We start from the raw sequence: 24034 nt of genomic DNA, 5'->3' as shown, positions 1-24034 counted from the left end.
ATTTACCTTCCACCTTTAGATCCTCAACTCATCTTGACATTTTTGTGTGTCTGGTATGAAATAAAGGTGGCTGAGGTATACTTTTAGGGTAAAATTCTATCAGATGTGTCCACAAACCAGACACACAAGAAGGACCGATCTTTGTCACCCCAGGGGAAGATGTGGCTTCCCAGACACCCCCATCCTTTACCGGAATTCCGCAGAGGCATCTAATTCCACACCGCCTCCTGCAGCCCAACAGAATTCGGATATCGATGTTCCTATTGTAGGAGAGAATTTCTGGACACAAACCAGACACAAAACACTCTCATCTCATATGAAGTTTCCACAATATCCCGTAAGTCCACTTTGACAATTGTACATGAGTAAAAACCTTTTTAAATGCAAAATTACCAGGTAGGAATATGCACAGGGACAATGTAAGGTAGCACCTGGCTGTCAGATCTGCTGGTTGCCCACTATCCGCATGTACAGGCTGGGAGCCAGGAGGCCACTGAATGTGACCAGGCATGTCCCCGCCGTCACCATGCTCAGAGCCTCGGGAAGAGACAGCTTAAAAAATGAGCCCCATCCGGTGGCTCAGTTGGTTGGAGGGTCACCTCGTACACCATAAAGGCTGCAGGTTCAATCCCTGGTCAGCTCATGCAGGAGGCAACCAATCAATGGTTCTCTCTCACATCATTATTTCGCTCTCTTTTCCTCTCTAAAATCAATAAACATATCCTCAGGTGAGGATTTTTTAAAGTGGGGGAAGAATGGGGGGGAGGAGGAATATCTGTAATAATCTGAATAAAGATTAATTTAAAAAAAAAAAGTGGGGAAGAGAGTAAACAGGGAAAAGTACTCAGGAAAGGCCTCCTTTGTAACATTCGAGTCATTACATGGAGGAGCTAGCCCTGAGAAGAGAAGGGGGAAATATTCTGAATAGGAGGAATAGCGTGCTCACAAGCTGAGAAAGGAAGGGATGGGGATCTTGCTGGAACATTCAAGAAGGCATGACAAGGATTGGTAGGGAATGTAGGTGAAGGTTAAAAAAAAGGGGGTGGGGGGGATTTCTTCTAAGGAAGAATCACAAGCCATTGGAGGATTATGCTAGATCTCTGTTATCTTCTTGAACCTGTACAAAAAACTGAGACTGAAGAGCAGGCGGTCAACTGGTTTACCCTAAAATGCTTCTATCACACCATGGTTCAGGCAGGCAAAGAAACATAAAGACTCCTCTCAGCCTCAGCCATGCAGTGCGTACATGCATGTCCACACACACACACACACACACACACACACACACACACCCCTGCCCCCATGGTGGTACCTCCAGCTGAGAACTCTTAGTTTATCCTCCAGTCCTGGATGGAACGGGGTCTATACTGCAGACTTCTGCATCTCTGCTTGTGACTTCTCAGCACTTATCCTGGCTGTAATTAATGTTTCTTGCATTCATGTGACTATTTGATTAATATCTGTTTCCTGAGTGAGTCTGTCTGTTGACTCCAGAAGAGCAGAATCTAGTCTGTCTTGGCCACCAAAGCTTCCCCAGCACCCAGCACACATACAAAAGTAGAAAGAATGTGCCCACCATACAACTTCCGTGGTCAGCTCATTTCTAATCTTATGTCCTCTATGCCCTCCCAGTGAAGTAAACCCCAGCCATCATACCACTCATACATACTTGTTGGATAAAGGAATGAATGAATGCCTCCTACTGTAATGAACAAAAAGCAGGTGCGTAATTTTTGCTCTGGATATTAGACAGATGGAGAAAAGGTGAGGAAAGGCCTCCTAAATGAATCAATTTCGCCACCAAGTTAGCACCTCTGATAAAATTTCAGAAGACAAGAGTTAAACCATTAGCTAAAATACATTTCCTTTCCCCCATATTTATCAGGCTTTAACTTTTCGGGCCTGTCCTTAACATTGCCCCATTCATCAAGAAGTGACTGTAAAGCAAGAAAAGGTTATATATTTCCCACAGTCTATATATATAAAAGCCTAAGCAACCAGCCGACTGGCTGGTAGCTATGACATGCAATGACCACCAGGGGGTAGACGCTCAACACAGGAGCTGCTGAGCGACAGCAACTTTGCAGAGTGCCCTCTCGCACTCCAGGACCCCTCGGAGGGATGCCGGACTGCTGGTTTCGGCCCGATCCCCACAGGCCAGGCCGAGGGACCCCACCTGCACAGATGCCCTGCAAGCCCAGATGCCACCCCAGGTGTGGCTGGCTGGGGAGGGACCTCGGGAGGTTGGCTCCAGGGTGTGTTCGGCCCATCTCGCCCAGTCCTGCCATGCCAGCCACCTTCTAATTAATTTCCTTTCAATGTGCACGAATGCGTGCACTGGGCCTCTAGTCTCAAATGAAAATCTTAAAAGAGATTTTTCTGTAAAACAAAACATGTGGCCTTTTACACACAGAGTATATTCTGAGCAGAAAAACAAAGAAAGCTTTGGGAATGACAATTACCGCTTGCTCCCTAAGGGGGCAATCTACATTATAACTATTTTCTCTATTGTAACATTTATGATCCCTTGTTCCCAATGGGCCTGGTTTTTTGTTTGTTTGTTTTAAGCAGGATGCATTATATATGTGTGTGTGTGTGTGTGTGTGTGTGTGTGTGTGTGTATGTAAGTTGATTTCAGAGAGAGAAAGGGAGAGGAAGAGAGAGAAACATCAATGATAAGAGAGAATCACTGATAAGCTGCCTCCTGTATGCCCCCTACTAGGGATTGAGCCTGCAACCCAGGCACGTGCCCTGACCGGGAATCCAACCCCGACCTCCTTGTTCATGAATTGATGCTCAACCGCTGAGCCACACTGGCCAGGCTGGGCCTGGTTTTGAAATGTCATCACAGTTTTACAAACATTGGACAGAACTGTCACTACTGTACTCCCAGTGTCCAGCACAGTGAGTGGCACTCAGAACTCCGTGGGTCTGTTTAATGTCATCCACGCTTCAACACCTGAAATGCTACACTGCAATTGTACTTAATGATGTCCTTTTTGTTGTAAAATATTATTATCTGTATTTTCCCATTTTTTTCACAAGCACCAGGAAAAGTTACTAAAATTCTCTTTAAACCTATGACCTAGAGATAAGTCACATTTTGGAGTCTATCCCCCTAGAGCAGCGGTTCTCAACCTGTGGGTCGCGACCCCTGTGGGGGTCGAACGACCCTTTCACAGGGGCCGCCTAAGACCATCGGAAAACACATATATAATTACACATTGTTTTTGTGATGAATCACTATGCTTTAATTATGTTCAATTTGTAACAATGAAATTGGGGGTCACCACAACATGAGGAACTGTATTAAAGGGTCGAGGCATTAGGAAGGTTGAGAACCACTGCCCTAGAGTGAGTGTGTGTGTGTGTGTGAAAGAGAGAGAGAGAGAGAGAGAGAGAGAGAGAGAGAGAGAGAGAGAGAGAGAGAGAGAGAGAGAGAGTATTAGTATGGTTACAAGTCTAGGCTCCTGAGTCAGCAAATGTTCAAATCCAGCTTGCTCATGTGCCACCTGTGCAGCCTTAGGCAAGTTGCTTAACCCTTATAAACCCATTTCCTCTGCTGTAAAGTGAAACTGATGAGGCCAGCTGATAGGGCGAGAGTGAGGCTGAAAGGACATGAAATGCACAGAGCCCTGTGCCCAAGAGCAGTCCAGCAAGTGCTCAATCAATGCAGCTGCTATCTGTGTTTTCAAAAAAGGAGCTGCCAAAGAACTCGGGACAACTCCCAGGTCTGCTGGGGCGCCTTCCCCGTGGCCTGCCCAGGAAGTAAGTACACCTGCCTCCACCCCACAGGGAGCAGCAGATCCAGGAACTGAAGGGGCGGGAGGTGCCTGGAGGAAGCCCATAGCAGTGGCCTCTGAGTCACAGCCCAGCCTCTCCCTGCCACATCCCTTTGTCCACTGGAGGCTGAGCTGTGACTCACGGGCTCCAGTCCTGGGCTGGGCCATCTGACCCGGGACCCGAGTGACCTGCCCACACTCACCAAGAACTCTCTTTTTCCGTCATTCTTCACCCCCTGGCCTGGTGGCCTGCCCCTGCCATGCCAGATCCCCGCCTGCAGTGTCAGATCTTAGCAGGACCCGCTGGGCTCCTGTGGGTGGCTTACGCCCCTCCCCCACCACCACTTCTTTTTTGGTTTGTGCCTGTTTATTCACTGTGTCCACTTTGATTTAACTTCCACCTGTAAACAAAAGTCCAGGGAGCTCGATGTAATGTTCACACCCATTCACTCTCTCTAACTCCTCTTATGCTTTTTTAAAAGTGTGGTAAAATATACATAACATGCAAATTACTTACCACTTCAACCCTTTTTAAGTGTACATTTCAGTGGCATTAAGTGCATTCACAATGTTGTACCGCGGTCACCACTATCCATGTCCAGAACTGCCTCATCATCACAAACACAGCTCTGTCGTACCCATTAAACAGTAACTCCCCAATAACTCCCCATTCTCCCCTCCCCTGGGTCCTGGCAGCCTCTCGTCTACTTTGTGTGTCTATGAATTTGACTCAGGAATCTGTTTGAGACCTTACTTTCTATTCTTTAGGGTTTCTGCCCAGGAGTGGGACTGACGGGTCACAGGGTAGTTCTATGTTCAATTCCTCTTACACTGTTAAAAGGCGGGCACCATAACGCAGCAGCTGCCATGGCTGATGCTCGGGGCGCGCTCTCCCTCTGCGCCACGCCACCCGAAGGACGTTGTGCGCAGTAACCGCTTCATCCTCAAAACCGTCTTCTGAAGTGGGCTGTGGGTATTTCCATGCCCAGTTTACAGACAAAGAAACTGAGGTTACCCTGCCAGGTGGCAGTGCCAGCATCTGAACCCAATGCTTTTACATTGTTTCTCCAGTTGTGACCAAAAAAATATCGCGCTGCTCTGCCTACATGCATTTTCTACTCTAAACAATGCGTTTCTCAGGTCTTTAACACCTTTCCTTGTTCTGGACTGAGAAACAACTTTAAAAGAACGGAATGGGGAGGTGATCCACACCGTGTCTTGTTAGTCTAGACCAGGGGTGGGCAAACTTTTTGACTCGAGAGCCACAATGGGTTCTTAAACTGGACCGGAGGGCCGGAACAAAAGCATGGATGGAGTGTTTGTGTGAACTAATATAAATTCAAAGTAAACATCAACACTAATAAAAGAGAAAAATGGTAATTGGCGTACGAGCTACCCTTTTCATTGGCTAATCAGGGCTATATGCAAATTAACTGCCAACTAAGATTGGCAGTTAACTGCCAACAAGATGGCAGTTAATTTGCATATGTAGGCACAATGCAGGGAGGCGAAAGGGAAAGCAGGAAGAAGCCCCCTGCCACTGACAGTGATTGGAAACCCAGGGGGGAGCTAAGAGCTGGGGGGCAGGGCAAAGGCGGCCCTGGGGCCGCCTTTGCCCTGCCCCCAGCCATGATCAGAGAATCAGGCGCCTGTTCCGCCCTGGCCAGTGATAGCAGGAAGTAGGGGTGGAGCCAGCGATGGGAGCTGGGCACGGTCGAAGCTGGCTGTCCCAGGAGCTAGGGGTCCCTTGCCTGGGCCTAAAGCGAAGCCCACGATTGTGGGGCCGCTGCAGCTGCGGGTCCCCGCTGCCCGGGCTGGACGCCTCAGCCAGAGGCTTCCTGCAGGGGCAGGGGCGGAGCCCGCGCGATCGCGGCACCCCCCGCTGCCACTGCAGGTCCCGGCTGGGCCAGAAGCCTCAGCCAGAGGCGTCAGGCCTGGGCAAGGGACCGATCCTGCGATTGGAGGGTGATGGGGGTCAACGCCTGAGGGCTCCCAGTATGTGAGAGGGGGCAGGCTGGGCTGAGGGACACTCCCCCCCCCACACACCCAGTGCATGAATTTCGTGCACCGGGCCCCTAGTCATTACATAAAAGGGTACGGTCTTTTTTTTTCCAATAGTTTTATTCATTTCAAACGGGCCGGATCCGGCCCGTGGGCCATAGTTTGCCTACGGCTGGTCTAGACTCATTCCTACCGTGAGAGATCCAACTCCAGCTAGGTCGGTGAAAAGGGAGCAGCTCACGCAGTCAAGCGGTCGGATCCAAAGAGGATGTGCCCAACCTCCCCTCATGCTGTGGCCACTCACACTGAGAACCCTGTCCTGACTGCTCTGGGCCCAGGTGCCTCCGAACATCTTTTCTGCTGCTTCTGAGCGAGTTAGGATGACCCTGGGGAAGCCCACAGCCCGGCCTGGCTGGGCCCATATGTGGCCCTGGACCAGTCACCACAGGCAGGAGGGTGGGAACCATGACGGGCCAGCCTGGGCTGTGGGCTCGGGAGGATGGGGACCCCCTCCCGAGGAGAGGAAGGGAGGCTGGGCACTTGCCCAACACTGACTCTCACTGTGGAGCAATCTACAATAGCAAGGAACTGGAAGCAGCCCAACAGTGCTGACCAAAAAAACAAGGTTAAATAAAGTTGCTACATCCATTCAGTGAATCACTTAGCTGTTTAATAATAATCAGGAAGACTATGTAGCAACTTAAAAAAAAAAGGAGGCTTTGTGCAGGAGTATGTTATGGGAAAAGACAGGGGCCACACACACACACACAGCAATTTACAGGTAAGAAAAAATGCTGGCAAAATTGTGTCATAATAGAGGAATCATAAAATGCTTTGTATATCTATTTTCTAAACTTGCATTTATTGGTTCAACAAATACTTACTGAATGTCTGTTCGGTGCCAGGACAGGTGCTGGGATATGGCAGGGAACAAAATGTAAAAAAAAAAAAAAATAACCCAGCCCCCGTGGAATTGACATTCTGGTGGGGGAGGCAGACCACAGGCCAAGTAAGGAAAATGCACCCTGTATTAGTGAGTGACAGCAGGAAGGAGACGAACAAATGGAGGGTGGCGGGAGGAGTGTGCACAGAAGTCGTGACAGTTATACGATCACCCGGGACAGTGCATAGAGGCTGAGAGCCATTCCCCGGGGGGCCAGCAGGTCAAAGGCCTGAGGTGTCCGATCAGAGGCCAGCGTGGAGGGGGGGTCTGAGGGGAAGAGGAGTGGACGGGGAGTGGAGAGGAAACGTGCCAGATGGTGGGGGCTCCCATGCCGACGTGAGGACGTTGGTTTGCGCTCCCGCACGGGCTTTGAGCAGAGCAGCGGCAGGTGATCTGCCCAGCCCTTGAGAGGGACCCCTCTGGCTCGGCATTGAGAAGAAGCTGGAAGGACGTCAGGACAGAGACTGGAGACGGCCACAGTCACTCAGGCGGGAGGGGAGCGAGGCCGGGACCAGGTGGTGACAGCAGAGCAGGAAGCACTGCCACGTTCTCGGTGGACTTTGAAAGTATGGACAGTGGGGTTTTCTGATGTGTCGGATGAGAGATTCAAGAGTCAGAGATGCAACCCAGTCTGAGCATCCGCGGGATGGAGTTGCCCTGAACTGAGATGTGGGAAGAGGACCAGGAGAGCGAGCTGCCCTGGAAGCCAGGTGAAGAAAGGGCTTCAAGGAAGAAAAAACTGCAACCAAGGCAGGCTGGGGCCAGAGGATGGGCCATCGGGATGGACACCATGGCAGCCACTGCACACCGGGGCAAGAGATGCTCGTGACAGCATATTCATAACAGCCAAGGTGGGAGCAACCAAGTGTCCCTCAACAGATGAATGAACAGAACGTGGTCTGTACACAATGGAATAGTATTCAGCCTGACACATGCAACAAGACGAACCTTGAAAACATTATGCTAAGTAAAATAAGCCAGTCACAAAAGATAGTGTCTTAGTGGTACTGATTCCACTCACATTTGGTACCTAGAGTGGTTAAACTCATCCTATATAATAAAAGCCTAATATGCAAATAGACCAAATGGTGGAACCGGCGGAACGACCAGTCGCTATGACACACACTGACCACCAGGGGGCAGACGCTCAACACAGGAGCTGCCCCCCACCCGCAGGCCCCGAAGCCAGGCCAGCCAAGGCGGGTGTGAGCGGGGGGACCCTGATCACCCCGCCAGTCACCCCATATATAGGCCCTGATCGCCGGCCAGGACTAGGGACCCTATCCATGCATGACTTTCGTTCACCGGGCCTCTAGTAGAGATAGAAAGTAGAATGCTGGTTACCAGGAGCAGGGAGAGGGGGAAATGGAAACTGTTGTCTAAAGGATGTAGAGTTCCAGTTTTGCAAGATGAAAAAGTTCTGGAGATTGTTGCACAAGAATGTGAACATACTTAACATTACTGAACTGGACAGTTACAACAGTTAGGATGGCAAATGTTATATTATGAGCATTTTATCACAACGTTTTTAAGTGAGAGAGAATGGGAGGAAAAGAACTGGAGTCAGCAAGTCCAGACAATTCTTTCAAGAAGTTTGGCTCTAAACAGAAGAGAAATGGGGACAAAACTGGAGGGAGAAGTCAGGAGAGAAGAGGATTTGGGTTGTGCTTTCTCCTTAAGTTGGGAGAAATAACAGCATATTTGCCTGCTGATGGGACTGATCCAGAAGACAGTGTTCTTTCATGTTCAAATTACTTTGAAAATAAAAGCTATATTTTGGGGTGATGAAAATGTTCTGGAATAAATAGTTGTAATGGCTGCATAACCTTGTGAATATACTAAAACCTACTCATCTGTATATTTTAAAGCAGGGGCCCTCAAACTGCAGCCCGCCGAAAACATTTATCCGGCCCGCCGGGTGTTTTTGCCGCCGCTGTCTGTCCTGCTTAGCAGCCGACTCGTCCCGGGCCCGCAGTGCGCATGTGTGGAATGTCTGAGGGACAGTGAACTGGCCCCCTGTTTAAAAAGTTTGAGGACCTCTGTTTTAAAGGGTCGATTTTGCGGTAAATTATATCTCAATAAAAAATAAGATGAAATAAAAACTATAATAAATTTGATGTTGTCTGGATACCATGTTCTCATCTATAGTCTGAGGTCCCACCCAGACACCCCACATCCAACAGTTACTGTGGCCAGTGACCCACAGGGCACCACAGCTGTGTGGTGGCTTGCGTCTTCTATGTTTAGGCTGAGACACAAATCTGCATTAGCACACACGGGCCCCTGCAGATAAATCCACTGAGCAGTTAATGGCTCTCTTTACTTAGGGCCATGAATTCTCAGGTGTCTGGTCTAAAAGTGAAAGGTAAGAAAAATCCATTTGACTCAAAGCAAGAAAATCTGTTCCCCCTCCATCTGCCAGCCCTTGTTGCCCCCCCCCCCCCGTTCGTCCCCCCTTCCCGGGGGCACATGGGAACTGGAGATGGACTCATTTTGCAATCAATCATGAAAAAGGTAGTTCATTTTGAAACGTTCTCCTGTTTGTAACAATATCACACTCTTGCTTCCCACTGCCTTTCTCCTTTCTTCTGGACAACTTCAAACGCTATCTTACCCCCTGCAATGCTTAATTTTTTGTGTCAACTTGGCTCGACCATAGTGCCCAGATATCTGGTCAAACATTAGAGTAGATATTTCTATGAAGGTGCAGCTATTTTTTAGATGAAATAACTATTTAAATCAGTAGACTTGGAGTAAAACAGATCGCTCCTCGTAATGTGGGTGGGCCTCAACCAATCAGTTGAAGGCCTTACTGGAACAAAGACTGACCTCCCTTAGCAAGAAGGAGTTCTGCCAGCGGACTGCCTTTGCACTCAAACTGCAACTCCTCCCAGAGTCACCAGGCTGCTGCTACCCTGCAGACTTGAACCCTCCCCCTGCCTCCATAATCACCAATTCCTTAAAATTCCTAGGAAGAGTAACATCTGTCTATATATTGATCAGAGCCATCCTACCGGATACATTTGTTTTTATATGCAACTTTTAGGTTACAAAGGGGCTATTAATTTTGTATCTCTTTTGTGGCTACTTTTTCAATATATAAGAACTCATTAGGATATGAAATTACACCCTATTCCCTAATCACTACAAGAGCGAGGTATGTGACCTGGATTCACACCAGGAGCTTTTAACGGGGCTCAGTCCTTCTGGGTTCAGTCCCAGCTCCACAACGCACTGGCAGTGTGACTCTGGGCAGGTTATGTCTCTGTGCCTCCTCCATGAGGTCACTGTGAGGACTAAATGAATAGTAACATGTAAAGCACATTGTAAATTGTCTAGCAGAGTGTTTTTCAAGCAACGGGTTTTGACCCATTAGTGAAGTACATTTAGTGGGTCTCACAACCATCCTTTTTAAAAAAGCATAAGTTCACTAATGTAGAAAAGAATTATCAAGGGCGGCCTCGGATAGGGAAAGAAAAAAAGAATTATCTGAGGACACACACTAGACATTCAAAGGGTAAGTATTGTTTTACCAAACTTTTTTAATTTTTTTTTATATTTTTTCATTGATTTCAGAGAGGAAGAGAGAGGGAGAGACAGAAACAACAATGATGAGAGAGAGCCATTAATCAGCTGCCTCCTGCACGCCCCCCACTAGGGATCAAGCCTGAAACCCGGGCATGTGCCCTTGACTGGAATCGAACCCAGGACACTTCAATCCACAGGCCAACACTCTATCCACTGAGCCAAACCAGCGAGGGCTGTTTTACCAAACTTTTGCTTTAGATCTGCACAAGGGCATAGTACAGTCTAGATCAGTGGTCGGCAAACTGCGGCTCAGCAAACCGCGGCTCGCGAGCCACATGCGGCTCTTTGGCCCCTTGAGTGTGGCTCTTCCACATAATACTGGCTCTTCCACAAAATACTGACTTCTGCGCATGGACCACGAAGTTTCAATTGCACTGTATGTACGCGCCCGCACGTGGTATTTTGTGGAAGAGCCACACTCAAGGGGCCAAAGAGCCGCATGTGGCTCTTGAGCCGCAGTTTGCTGACCACGGGTCTAGATTTATTTCTTACCGTGGGTCACTGCCAAAAACAAGTGTGAAAAGCCAGCCCCCAGTGTGAAATAAGTGCTCAATAAAATCTGATAGCATCACCATCTCACTGTAAGAGATAAAATAACTTTATTAGCATAATAAGGTAGAACTGCGAACCTTGCTATCAACTCTGCCACTCATTTGCTGCAGTGCTGTGGCGAGTCACTCCACCACCGCCCTCAACTGACTTGCCAACTCTCCCTCCTCAAAGGATCCAGGCGGTCATTTGAATGTTTTCTGGCTCACAATGCTGGCCAAGGATTACTGAGGCCCTGCCCAGCCCAGTACTCATGAAATGTGCGTGATTTAAGAAAACCACTTGAGTCTGCAAGACTTCACAGGGCTTTTGTAAAATTAAAGCCATGCTGGAGAGAAGCAGTCCCCCACCCCCGTGGGAGATGTGTCATAGACAGAGGTTACTCCAGGTCAGCTAAGCTGCACCTTCTGAGGCTAGAAACTCGGCTCTGAAACACGCTTCCTTGTTTTGGGGTTGGGTTATATCATTGTGTTTTTCCCCTAACTTTCCATGTGCACACACCCCTCACTGAAGAACGGAAAATAAAATCCCTACAAACTGCCTGTTCTAACAGCTGAGGTACCGAGAGCCTGGTAAACCAAAGGCACGTAAATTTTAAAGATCTCAAATAATTTCTGTTGCAGCGCTGCCCAGGTGGCTCAATTGATTGGAGCATCATCCATACACCAAAGGCTGCAGGTTCGATTCCTGGTAAGGGCACATACCTCGGTTTCAGGTACCATCCTTGGTCGGGGGTGCATACTGGAGGCAACCAGTCAATGTTTCTCTCTCACATCAGTGTTTCTCTCTTTTTCTCTCTCTCTCATCCTCTCTCTCTAAAATCAATAAACAGCCCTGGCCAGTTTGGCTCAGGGTTCAAATCCGGTCAAAGATCGGACCTCAGTTGCAGGCTCCTCCCCAGCCCAGACCCTGGTCAGGGTGCGTGCAGGAGGTAACCAATCGATGTGTTTCTCTCACATTGATATTTCTCTCTGTCTTTGCCTCTCTCTTCCACTCTCTCTAAAAACAAAATCAATGGAAAAATATTCTCGGATGAGAATTTAAATAAATAATGAAATCAATAGACATATCCTTGGGTGAAGATTAAAAAGAAATAATTTCTATTGCATATAACCTTTTCCTCTCCGGAAACAAGCTAAAAACTCAGCCTAAATTAATGCATTTTTATTTGCTTCTTTGAAACACTGGCAGTAAACAAGTCCATCCACCCCACACACGAACACCGTTTTGTTTAAAATGGAGCTCCTCGCCCCAGCTCAGAGTAAGCTGCGGTGTGAGCGGACTTGCAGGTTGTTCCTGACGTTTGGAAAACCTGGTTCCTATTGATACACATGCAGGCTCTTTGCTTTTTATTTCTCCTTCCATGAGGATACAACCTTGGACTTGTGCCAAAGCATTACATCTGGAGCGCGTAAGTGCATGTAGGGGTGTAAGCTAATCTTTTAATATTTTAATATGTGATTAGTATTCCCTTATTCTTTTTTATCCCTTCCTATTTTTATTCCATTCTTCAAACTATGATGCCAGTGAAATGGGGGCAGAGGGGGCACAAAAGTTGCTTGAGCAGCAGAACCGTTTCCTTAAATGAAATGCCATGTCTTTGCCCAACAGGTAAGAGGAGTCAAAATGTGGCCTCAGCCCAATACTGTGAGGGCCCCCAGGTCTCACCAGCCATCCCGAGGCAGGGAGGCAGGGGAGTGTGGGAGGGCCGGTGGGGATCCCCATCACGCCCTCCGAATAGAGAAAGCAGGTCCGTCACAGGCTCAGCCAGGTCCAGGTGTACTCCTATTTCTAATTCAAGAGTTAAATGTTTTATCCAAGGTCTCCGGCCTTAAATTAAACAATACACCTTATTGTGTCACTTTCTTTAACAGGGAGAAGAGAGGCGGACGGCCCTGGATTTTTGCGCAGCTTGAAGGATGGGCTTCTGAGTGTCTCCTCAAGAGACTCACTGACTAGGGGAGCTGAGTGGCTGATGCACCCAGGAAAAAGGTACTTCAGGATCCAGACTTTGTGCTGTTGAGAGGAATAAACTACCACTGACCTACAGCCTCAACACAACCCCTGTCAAAATCCAGCTACCTGTTCTGCAAAAATTGACCAGCTGGTCCTAAAATTCATATGGGGACCCAGAAAAAACAAAACAGTCGTGAAAATGGAGAAAGTTGGAGGACTCACACTTCTTGATTTCAAAACCTGCTACAAAGCGACAGTAATCAAGACAGTACAGACAGTGCACTGGCATAAGGACAGACATCTAGGTCAATGGAACAGAGTAGAGAGTGCAGAAATACTTACATTTATGGCCAATTGACTTTTGACAAGGATGTCAAGACAACTGAACGGGGAGTGTAGCCTTTCCGACAAATGGTGCTGGCACAACAGGATATCCACAAGCAAAAGAATGAAGTTGAACCTCTACCTCACAGCACACACACAAAAAATTAACTCAAAATCTCCCTGGTGGTCTAGTGGTTAGGATTCGGCGCTCTCTCTCAAAATGGCTAAAGACCTAAATCTAAGAGCTAAAACTATAAAACTCTTAGAAGAAAACTTAGGTATAAATCTTCTTGACCTTGGATTAGGCAAAGGTTTCTTAGGTATGATACTAAAAGCACAAGCAACACAAGAAAAATAGATAAATTGGAGTTCATCAAATTAAAACCTTGTGCTTCAAAAAACACCATCAAGAAAGTTAAAAGATAACCCACAAAATGGGAGGAAATATTTAAAAATCATGCATCTGATAAGGGACTGAATCTACAAAATATAAAGAACACTTATAATAATAATAAAAATACAAACAACCAATTTTTAAAAATAGGCAAAAGGTCTGAATTGATATTTCTAAATATATATGTGTGTATATATATATATATATATATATATATATATATACACACACACACATACACACAAATAGCCAATAAGCACATGTAAAGATATTCAGCCAACACAATATTGAAGAACAAAGCTGGAGGACTGATACTATCTGACATCAAAATTTACTGCAAGGCTACAGTAATCAAGACAGAGTAACACTGGTAAAAGAATGAACAAATAGAACAACGGAACCAATTAGAGAGTCCAGATATAGACCCACATTGAATACAGTCAACTGATCTTTGACAAAGGAATAAAGGCAATACAATGGAGCAAAGCTAATCTTCAATAAATGGTGCTGGAACAAATGGGCCTCCACATGCAAAAAGTGAATCTAAACACAGACCTTAACACCTTTTACAAAATTAACTCAAAACAGATCATGTACCAAATTATAAAATGCAAAAGTATAAATCTCTTAGAAGAAAACCTAGGTGACCTTGGGTATGGGGATGCCTTTTTAGATAAACCAAAACACGATTCATGAAAAGAATAATTGAAACACTGGACTTCATTAAAATAAAATATGCTCTGTAATAGACAGCACTGGAGGATTGGAAGACAAGTCACAGACTGGGAGAAAATATTTACAAAAGACACATGTGACAAAGGACAGTTACCTAAAATATACAAAGAACTCATAAAACTCAACAATAAGGAAAAATAAAGGCCAAAGATCTTAACAGACACCTTACCAAAGAAGACATATTAACCAAAGAATTTATATGCATATATGCATAACCCATGGACATAGACAATAGTGTGGTGAAGGGCTGGGGGGAGGGGGCAGGGTGGAAGGGGAAGGGAGTCAATGCGGGGGAAAGAGGGGCAGCTGTAATACTTTCAAACAATAAAGATACTTTTTTAAAAAAGAAGAAGATATACAGATGGCAAATAAGCGTATGAAAAGGTGCTCCACATTATATGCCACCAGGGAAAAGCAAACTAAAAACAACAATAAGATAGCACTACACACTTATTAGAATGGCCAAAATCCAGAACACTGACACCACCAAATGCTGACAAGAATGTGGAGCAACAGGAACTCTCATACATTGCTGGTGGGAATGCAAAACGGTACAGCCACTTTGAAAGACAGTTTGGTGGTTTCTTACAAAACTGAACATGCGCTTAAACCATATGATCCAGCAATTGGTCTCTCTAGTATTTGCCCAAAGGACTGGAAAACTTATGTCCCCCCCAAAAACTGCACATGGCTGTTTATAGCAGCCTTATTCATAATTGCCAAAACTTAGAAGTAACCTAGATATCCTTTAGTGAGTGAATGAATAAATAAACAGTGGTACATCTAGACAATGAAATACTATTCAGCACTAAAAAGTAATGAGCATATCAAACCATGAAAAGACTCAAAGAAACCTCAAATGCATATTACTATACTAAGTTTGAGAAGCCAATCTGAGAAGACTACATAGTGTATGATTCCAAGTATATGATATTCTGGAAAAGGCGAAACTATGAAGACAATAAAAAAGATTAGTAGCTTCAGTGGGGGTGGGGAGGTGGGGCTGAATAGGAGGAGCACAGAGAATTTTTAGGTGAAAATACTCGGTACAATATTATGACACACTTGTTCAAGCCCATTGAAAGTAGAGCACCAAAAGTGAACCTCTGGGTACACTATTGCCTTTGGGTGGCTAGGATGTGTTAATGTATGTCCATCCTTGGTAACAAATGTATAACTCTGGTGAATGACACTGACAATGGTGGAGGCTATGCATGTGTAGGAGCAGAGGGTATAGAGGAAATTTCTGTACCTTTCTCTTAATTTTATTATAAATCCCAAAACTGCTCAAAAAATAAAGTTAAAAAAAGATATTGCACACCACTTCCCATCCTATATAATAAAAGGCTAATATACAAATCGACCAAATGGTGGACAACTGGTCACTATGACATGCACTGACCACCAGGGGGCAGATGCTCAACGCAGGAGCTGCCTCCTGGTGGTCAGTGTGCTCCCACAGAAGCCAGGCTCGCCACTGGCGAGTGCAGCGGTGGTGGCAGGAGCTCCTCCCGCCTTCACAGTAGCGCTAAGGATGTCCAACTGCCGGCGTAGGCCCACTCCCCTGCGAGAGGGCGCAAGTTGGGCTGACGGACCTCCCCAAGTGCACAAATTTCGTGCACCAGGCCTCTAGTTAGGGAAATAAAACTCAAAACCACAATGAGATACCACTTGAAGTGCACTAGGATGGCTAATAAAAAGGATGGACAATAACAACTGTTGGTGGGGATGTGGAATAACGGGAATCCTCAAACACTGCTGGTGAGATTGAAGATGGTGTAGTCACTTCAGAAATCATAGGCAGTTCCTCAAAATATTAAACACAGGGTTATCATATGCCCTGCAGTGCCACTGCCAAGTACATAGCCAAGAGAACTGAACACATATTTCCACAGGAACCTGTACACTCTTCCCAGGGGAGGGGGAGTCAAGGCAGGTAAAAAAGAGGAGAGATGCTATGGACAGTATGACTAAATGGGAAAAAAAATTAGTTGGAGAATAAGACATATAAAATGAGTCCATTATGTTGGTTTTCAAAGCTATTCACAGGTACACACACCTAAATGTAAAAACATCAGAGAAACACACAGCCACCTGATCATAAATGTTCCCTCTGGAAGCAAGCTGAAATGAGGAAGGTGGAATTTTATTATTTCCTCTACGCCTTCTGACTTGTTTGCATTTGTGTATACTAAAGATAAAATTGGGGTTTCTCATGCAAAAAAAAAAAAAGGCATTTTTCTAGCTGAAACGGAAGAGGCCACTGGAGCTGGGCCGTGGGAGCAGTCTGCGAGTGGACAAGAGCAGAAGAGGATTCCAAGTGGAGGGACAAGCAGGAGCAAAGATGTGACCGTGGAAGCTTCTGGGGCCTGTGGGGGACTGTCGGGCTCAGTTCCATCAGAGGGTCCAGCGGGCGAGGTGGGTGGGTCTGGTGAAGGTAAGTCACTGGAACAGGGAGTTGAAGCAGCCAAGTTGCAAGGGTGTTGTATACCCTTCGGGGACCAAGGGCATGGGTACATGTAAGGACCACAGTAGGCGGGGGGCTGGGGAGACTGGTGTGAGAGCACCATGTGAGAGGACGGTGGGCTGTTGTGATCGGGCAGGAAGTCTTGGTGGCATTTCACACCGGGCTTCTGTCTCACAGTAAGCTGACCCCGACTCCATTATCCAGATTTGGCTCCTAATAAAGGAGAGTGCCTACCCTTGGTGAAAATCTCCAAATCTGGTTGCAGGCTCGATCCCCGGTGGGGGCATGCAGGAGGTGGCCGATCGATGATTCTCTCTCATCATTAATGTTTCTCTCTCCTTTCTCTCTCTCCTCTCTCTCTCTCTCTCTCTCTCTCTCTCTCTCTCTCTCCCCCCCCCTCTCTGGAATCAATAAAAATCTATTTTTAAAAAATCTCCAGCCCTAGCTTGTTTGGCTCAGTGAATAGAGCGTTGACCTGCAGACTGGAGAGTCCCGGGTTCGATTCCAGTCAAGGGCACATGCTCGGGTTGCGGGCTTGATCCCCAATAAGGGGCATGCAGGAGGCAGCTGATTGATGATTCTCTCACCATTGATGTTTCTCTCTCTCTCCCCCTTTCCCATCCTCTCTGAAATCAATAAAAATATATTTTTAAAAAATCTCCAAATCTGAATGATGAACTTCCATCGTGTGAGCACACCTTTCCCACAGGAGCACACAGCAGTGATGCAGCAGCCTGGGCCAGCTCAGTCATCGAGGACGCCACAGCCAGCCCTCCCTGCAAGCTAGCTGTGGCAGGGAGTAGCACTTGTCACATAATTTCTCATTTAATCCTCACAGCAAACCTATGAGGCAGAGCCAAACACTGTCCCCACTTACAGAGGATGAAACTAAACTGAGGCTTGGAGAGGCTGGGCACCGTGTCCACAGTCACTCCACTGGCAACAGCGCGGCCGAGATTGGAACACGGGACCCTAACGGTGTTCCAGTTTCTGCAACCTCCAGACATTTCCATTTGCTTCAGAGGCAGCCAGTGCACTGCTCCGGCTTCCAGGAAAATATCACTGAGCTCCGAACTGGAGAAGAATTCAGGGCTTGGGGTTCTGTCAGCAGGGACAGCAGATCCAGACCCACAAAGTTACCATGAGCTGGCTGGAAGTGGAGGTGGGGTTTGGGGACAAGGAACCAAATAACTATCTGGATCTTTACTACCTGAGCCAGGCAAGACAGCAAAAAGCCTCCTATGTTCTTCTCCAACTCTGGCCAGGGTCCCCAGCCTCTCTCTCTGGAGCATTCTGGTTCTGACGTGGGCTCCATATCCAGCTCTGCCCTGGCCTGTGGGTCCTCCTTGGAAAAGTGGGGAGACATGTGAGAAATGAAGGCAATGCCTTGTTGTTTAGTGGCCTCCAGCGAGCCTGCAGCACCCACCTAACACCCCAGCAAAGCCTCACTGTGCCAGGGCCTGAGCGTTTGGCTGGGAGAGCCTCTGCCTTCCAGAGTTGACTCGGTGGCGATGTGCACCAAAGTGAGGCCTGATATGAAAAGCACACACTCCTCTGGACATCAGAGTAAACCTTCTGCAAAGATCCTCCTCGCTCCAGCTCTCCTGACACAACTGAGCAGGGCCCCAGGGAGACACACAGTTGGCTAGTTATCCATCACTCCACATCTCAATCTCCTGGGCTACCAGACAGGGACACTCGAGGGCCTGTGCCACAGGAGAGCTGCAGAGAATATCTGAGGATGTCAGTGCAGAGTCCACAGCACACTACACACACACACACACACACACACACACACACACACACACACACACACACCTCTATCTGGACCTCTCTTCCTTCCATCCTACCCCTCCCTCTACTAAGGGTGATCTGTAGCCATATCTTCTTAGATGTTACTTTTTCCAACAAGCCTCTCTGTCACACCTCCTCCCCCGATATTACAGATGAAGAAGCCAAGATCCAGAAAGGTCAAGCTACTGCTTCAAGGTCATACAACCAAGATCTCATGTCTTAAGCCCCAGGAACCTTATGCTGTGGTAAATAACATCCATTTATCAATTAATTAACCAATCGATGGAGAGAAGGGAAGCATGATCTCCTGGTCCACAATTCTATACGTGTGGCTCTCATCTTTCCACCAAAGCCTTGCTAGGCGGCTCCTTCTAGGTGACGAAGTGATGTAACCGAGTGACACAGAGGAGCCCATGTCCAGGACATGTGGACGAGGCAAGCCTTACTATGTGTAGAGTTATGATTCCAGCAGTGCCCCGTAGGCTCATGCTCATGGCCCAAAAGGCAGTTTTAGGAAACATCTTCAGTCCAGGTCCCACCCCCTGGAAAAGAAGGCACAAGCCTTACGGTTAACCACAAAACACACAACGCTGAGCTATTACTCCGGCCACTCACCAGGACTTGGGAGGAAATGGAGAGGTCCTGCCCACACTGCCTTATTTCCCTCTCCCTTCCCCAGGGAGACAGACTGGCCACACCAGGGATTCAGCCACAACCTGGGCTCCATATGCACGGAGTGGTCTTCCCCCAGATATCCACACAACTGCCTCCTCCGGTTCCTGCTCAAATGTTGCTGCTTCAGAGAGACCCTCCCTGACCAAACCAACATTGCCTGCATCCAGTCACTCTGGATCCCCTTACCCACTTCATTCTCTTCATGACACTGATCACACCCCAACATCATAAATTAGATTTAGTTGTCTACTGTCCATCTCTGCCACTGGGGTGTAAACACCACAAGGGAGGACCACAGGTGGTTTTCGTGACTGTTGTGTGGCCCAGTGCCAGAGCCCTCCCTCCATAAATGATTCTGGAATAAATGAAGTGAACAAGCTGAGTGGCTAAAGCACATGTATAGATATGACCTGAACTAACTAGTCCTCAGTCTTGTTGTTGTTGTTTTTTTAATTTAAAAAAAAAGTGTTTTCATATCTAAATGGACAATTTTCACTAAAGTGAAGAAGAAAGAAAAGCTTATCTCCAAACCCCACTCCACCCACCACACGGGTGACGCCCCACGCAGAAAGCTGACCTGACTCAATGACTCAGAATCACATATAAAAACATTTCACTTTCACTCGAGTTTCCATCTGTACATGCAAGGTGATATGAATCAGACAATATTTGTACAAACCCCGAGGATAATGGGTCCAAGGGTTAAATTTTTTTAATATAGCGAGAGCCACAACGAACAGGTTGATTAAAGAATGATTCAGAAAACCCAGGAGAAGAACAAAAGAGTGAAGGAAACAGAGCCACACCTTCCGTTCCCGATTCCCACTCACCCCCACTGCCCAATGCAGTCACCAGTTACCTGAACAACTCAGAGGTTGGCCCTGAAGATCCCTAAACTACAGTTTTCTCTTGATGCCTCCTTGCCCGAGGCCCCTTCTGATGACATATGACTCAACGGCACACAGAGAGCCCAAGAAGCTCGGTGACGGCACAGAAGCCGAGGCAGCTCTCGAGGAAGGACAGTGGTGGAGGGCGGGTGACCGGGCTGCAGAGCAGACCGGGACTGGAGTGACAGCATGTAGAAACCTGGAGGCCACATCTCGTCCTCGTCAGGGTGGATACGGGGACTCTATCTGGTTCTCTGCATCCCACATCTTTCCTCCAATGGAATGGGCTGTCTTGGGAGGCAGTGAGTTCACTGTCCGGGAGGATTCAAGCTCCAGTTAGCACAGCGGTTCTCAACCTGTGGGCCACGACCCCTCTGGGGGTCGAACGACCCTTTCACAGGGGTCGCCTAAGACCATCGAAAAACACGTATATAATTACAAATTGCTTTTGTGATGAATCACTATGCTTTAACTATGTTCAATTTGTAACAATGAAATTGGGGGTCACCACAACATGAAGAACTGTATTTTTAAAGGGTCGCGGCATTAGGAAGGTTGAGAACCACTGAGTTAGCACTAACTAGGAAGAAAAGTTCAGAGGGGGTTTAAAGCACAGGTTGAACTAGATGTTAAAGGTCACTTTTAACCCAGAGCTCCTGCCAGTTCCTTTGCATTTCACTGCTCTTAACAGTTCCCAGCCTCACCTCATTTCGCTCAGTGGATGCTCATTCATTCTGTCATTCCGGGGACATTTATTGAGCATCTACTGTGTGCCAGAGGCTAGAGTTCAGGGGTAAACAGGGCAACACTTCTGCCCTCTTGGATTCTGCATTCTCCTCGGTGGAAGCAGACAATGAAACCATAGATACATGAGTAAGACCATTTCAGGTAAGCTCTGTGGAAAAAAAAAAAATGCAAGGAGAGAATGTGACAGAAACAAATGGGGGAAGGGACTGCTTTGGACAGAGGAGACGTCTGAGTGGAAGGGCAGGAAAGTGCCAGGCCTGAGAAATGGTGGAAGAGTGTGCTCAGCAGAGGGAAGAGCATGCGCAATGGCCCTGAAGAGTCTGACAGCTTGAGCTCGAATGTTCATAAACTGCATTCCAGCCTAAAGGCTCACCATAGGCCACATGCCCACCCCCACACCCTGCCTCCTCCGTTCCTCAACTGGCTTCTGTATCAGATTTCCTCAAGTCAAGGTAGATCGGAATTGTCCACTGGAAGCTGTGCTCTGAGCGGGGGCACGAAGGAACACGTGTGCACCTCCACGCCCAGGAGGCAGAGGTAATACTGACATCTTGACTCCCTAAAAATGTGGGCCTGCCCTGACCATGGGGTGAGAGCCAACATCTCCCCACCAGCAGTGCAGGGTCCACTTTTGTGGGGTGCTGGCATTTTGCAGAATAGGATGAAAAGGGACCCCCCTGGAAAAAACATACGCCGGTGCTCCAAGCCCCTCACCTGCATTTTAGGAGGTTCCTGGAGCCCCAGGTTCAGAACGCCTCTCTGTGGTCACCACTGCCGTCAGAAACTGAGCTGGTGCAGCCCAGGGAAACTGGTGACGGGGACAGTCTGCTGGAGGTGAAAGAATGGAGGGCTGGGGACAAGATCAGGCCCCTGAGCACCGAAATAGACTCCTACACTCACAGAGACTAGAGCATGTCAGACTGTCAGGGGGCCCAAGCCTAAAGGAATTCAAGTGAAACTTTATCCACTCCGGCCCAGAGAGGCAAACATCCAGTTACACCCCAGAGCTTCCAGAGCAGGTAAGAGACCCCATTTCCCAAGGGGGTCCTTGACAAAGGCCATCTCTGACCTCACATTCGGAGAAACATGCTGCACAAGGCCGGTCAACCATACGAAGGGCTACTGCAAAGCCCCGGTGTTTGGGGTCTGAAGGGGACACCACAGCTGCTGTCTGAATATTGCAGCTCCTCCATGGGAGAAGGGGAAGGAGGGAGAGCTTGCTCACCCTCCTCACTGGGGAGCGAGGAATGAGAGGCCGTTTCCCAGGTGTCAGCCATAATAATAAGAGCAGCTGACACAGGTAGAACTTCCCTCATACCAGGCACAACGTTAAGAACTTTGACCTTACACAGCCCTTTACGGTTTGTAGTATTACCATGCCCATTTTACAGATGAGGAAACCGAGGCACAGGCAGGTGAAGTACTTTGCCCAAGATTACACGGCTAAGACAGAAACACAGCACAGCCCTTCACTCCCACACCCTGGCAAAGGCGACTGCACCTGGGTGGTGCCTCCCGTACTTAAAGACAAGTGTCTGCGGAGCATCCGTCCAGGCACGAAGTGAGCCAAGAGTCCTCTAGGAACAAGCGCTCTGCTCAACAGTGGTCAAGCCGCGAACAAGCCGGGGGAGCTCTTTCTCGTGGCACAGCCCGGTCGGTCGGCTTCCCGCTCAGAAAACGCTCACCCTCTCCGGCTGCGAGTCGCGCAGGTTCACCTTCACCCCTGGGTGTCCGCCTCCCCGGCTCGGGTCTCGGGATCGCCTGGCCGCGCAGTTTGAAAGATGCAGCCCGGCCGCAGGGGGGCCCGGAACCGCGGCGCCGCCCTGCGCGCACCGAGCCGGCTCCCCGCGCGAAGTGGCCAGGGGGCTGGCGAGCCACGACTTGCAGCGCCCGGCGCGACGCTGGCCGCGGGCGCCCCACCGAGGCTGGGAGACGCCGGGGAAGGGGCTGCGTCCGAGACAGGTGGCGACTCCCTCCCGGAAGTGGCGCGGGGAACTGGCGTCCAGGAGCTAAAGGGACGCAGGTCGGGGTGTCCGCGGGGCGGCGGCCGCTCGGCTCTGCCCACCGGCGCCGCCCAGGCACCTGCGGGGCTCCCAGTCGCCCAGCCTGGGAGCGAGCAGAGCTGGCCACGGGGGCCGAGACCCGCGGGAGCGCTGGGAGGTGGGGGCGGGGGTCCAGCTCCGGGGGGAGGAGCCAGCCCGACTGTCCGCTCCGGGGTGTCCAGCGGGGTGTCCAGCCGGGGGTCCTAGAGGAGGGGTAGGGTCCCGCCAGCCTCCTGCACTCACCTCGACGCGGGGGTAGCTCGGCCCTCGGGGCTGGAGGGCGCACCGCGGCGGCGCTGGTGGCGGCGGCGGCGGCGGCGGCGGGAGCGGGGGCGGCACCCCGGGGCGGGGCCGGGCGCGGGAGGCCCTGCGGGCCACGTGGGCGGGAGGCGGGCCCGGGACCCCCGCGGAGGCCGCGGCTGGGTGGCCCGGGACCCCGACGCAGTCGCGCCGGGTCCCCGCTGGGCACTCCCTCGGCGCCACGTCCCGCGGGCTCTGGGAAGGCTAAGAAGGGAGGAGGGAGGGCGGGCGATCTGGCCCCCGGGGCAACCCCGCCACCTAAGCCCGACTCCGGAGGAATTTACCCGACCGGCTCCCGCCCCCCGGCCGGGAAGCGCCGCGCAGACCGGCTCCTGGGACAGGTAGGAGCGGGAGATGACCCCCCGCGCCCGCAGCAGCAGGGGCTGCCCAATCCGTGAGTGCGGGCGCCCTACCCGCGCCGCTAGGCTGACTCTGAGCAAGTCGGGTCTTGCCCAACCGCACTTTCCTCGACTGTGGGGTGGAGCCTGCGGGCCGGCCACCCGCTGCGCGAACCCGCGAGCCCAGCGGCTTCCCGGGAATCGCGGGTTTGTGGGCGGACGCTGAGCCCGAAAGAGCTGCAGCCAGCAGTGGCGTGGGCCAGCCGTGGGGAAATGAACGTGGGAATCTAAATAACACTTTTTAAAATATATATATAATTTACTTATTTCTTAGAGGAAGGAAGAGGGAGAGATAGAAACATCAATGGTGAGAGAGAATCATTGATCGGCTGCCTCCTGCACGCCCCCAACTGGGTGAGGATCGAGCTACAACCGGGCATGTGCACCGACCAGAATCAAACCTTAACCTCCTGGTTCATAGGTGAACACTCAACCACTGAGCCGCCAGACAG

At 49.2% G+C, this 24034-nt stretch overlaps 1 protein-coding gene across 3 annotated transcripts in view; it reads right to left on the bottom strand.

Annotated features, from left to right (window-relative positions):
* ARHGEF3 (Rho guanine nucleotide exchange factor 3) overlaps nucleotides 1-23517 on the bottom strand; it is a 288364-nt gene extending 264847 nt beyond the window's left edge. Inside the window, exon 1 of one of the 3 annotated variants that reach the window (XM_059663245.1) lies at nucleotides 23128-23517. The gene's annotated coding sequence lies outside the window, so the exon portion shown is untranslated. Of the gene's footprint in view, nucleotides 1-22527; nucleotides 22848-23127 lie in introns of those variants that run through there. The other 2 variants (XM_059663247.1, XM_059663254.1) reach the window with 2 other exon arrangements.
* Nucleotides 23518-24034: the final 517 nt, after the last annotated feature.

Source organism: Myotis daubentonii, chromosome 14 (genome assembly GCF_963259705.1).
Source record: "Myotis daubentonii chromosome 14, mMyoDau2.1, whole genome shotgun sequence".
Classification (NCBI taxonomy): Eukaryota; Metazoa; Chordata; class Mammalia; order Chiroptera; family Vespertilionidae; genus Myotis; species Myotis daubentonii.
Note: the sequence above shows the minus strand (reverse complement) of the source record. Positions and strands in the feature narration are given on the sequence as shown.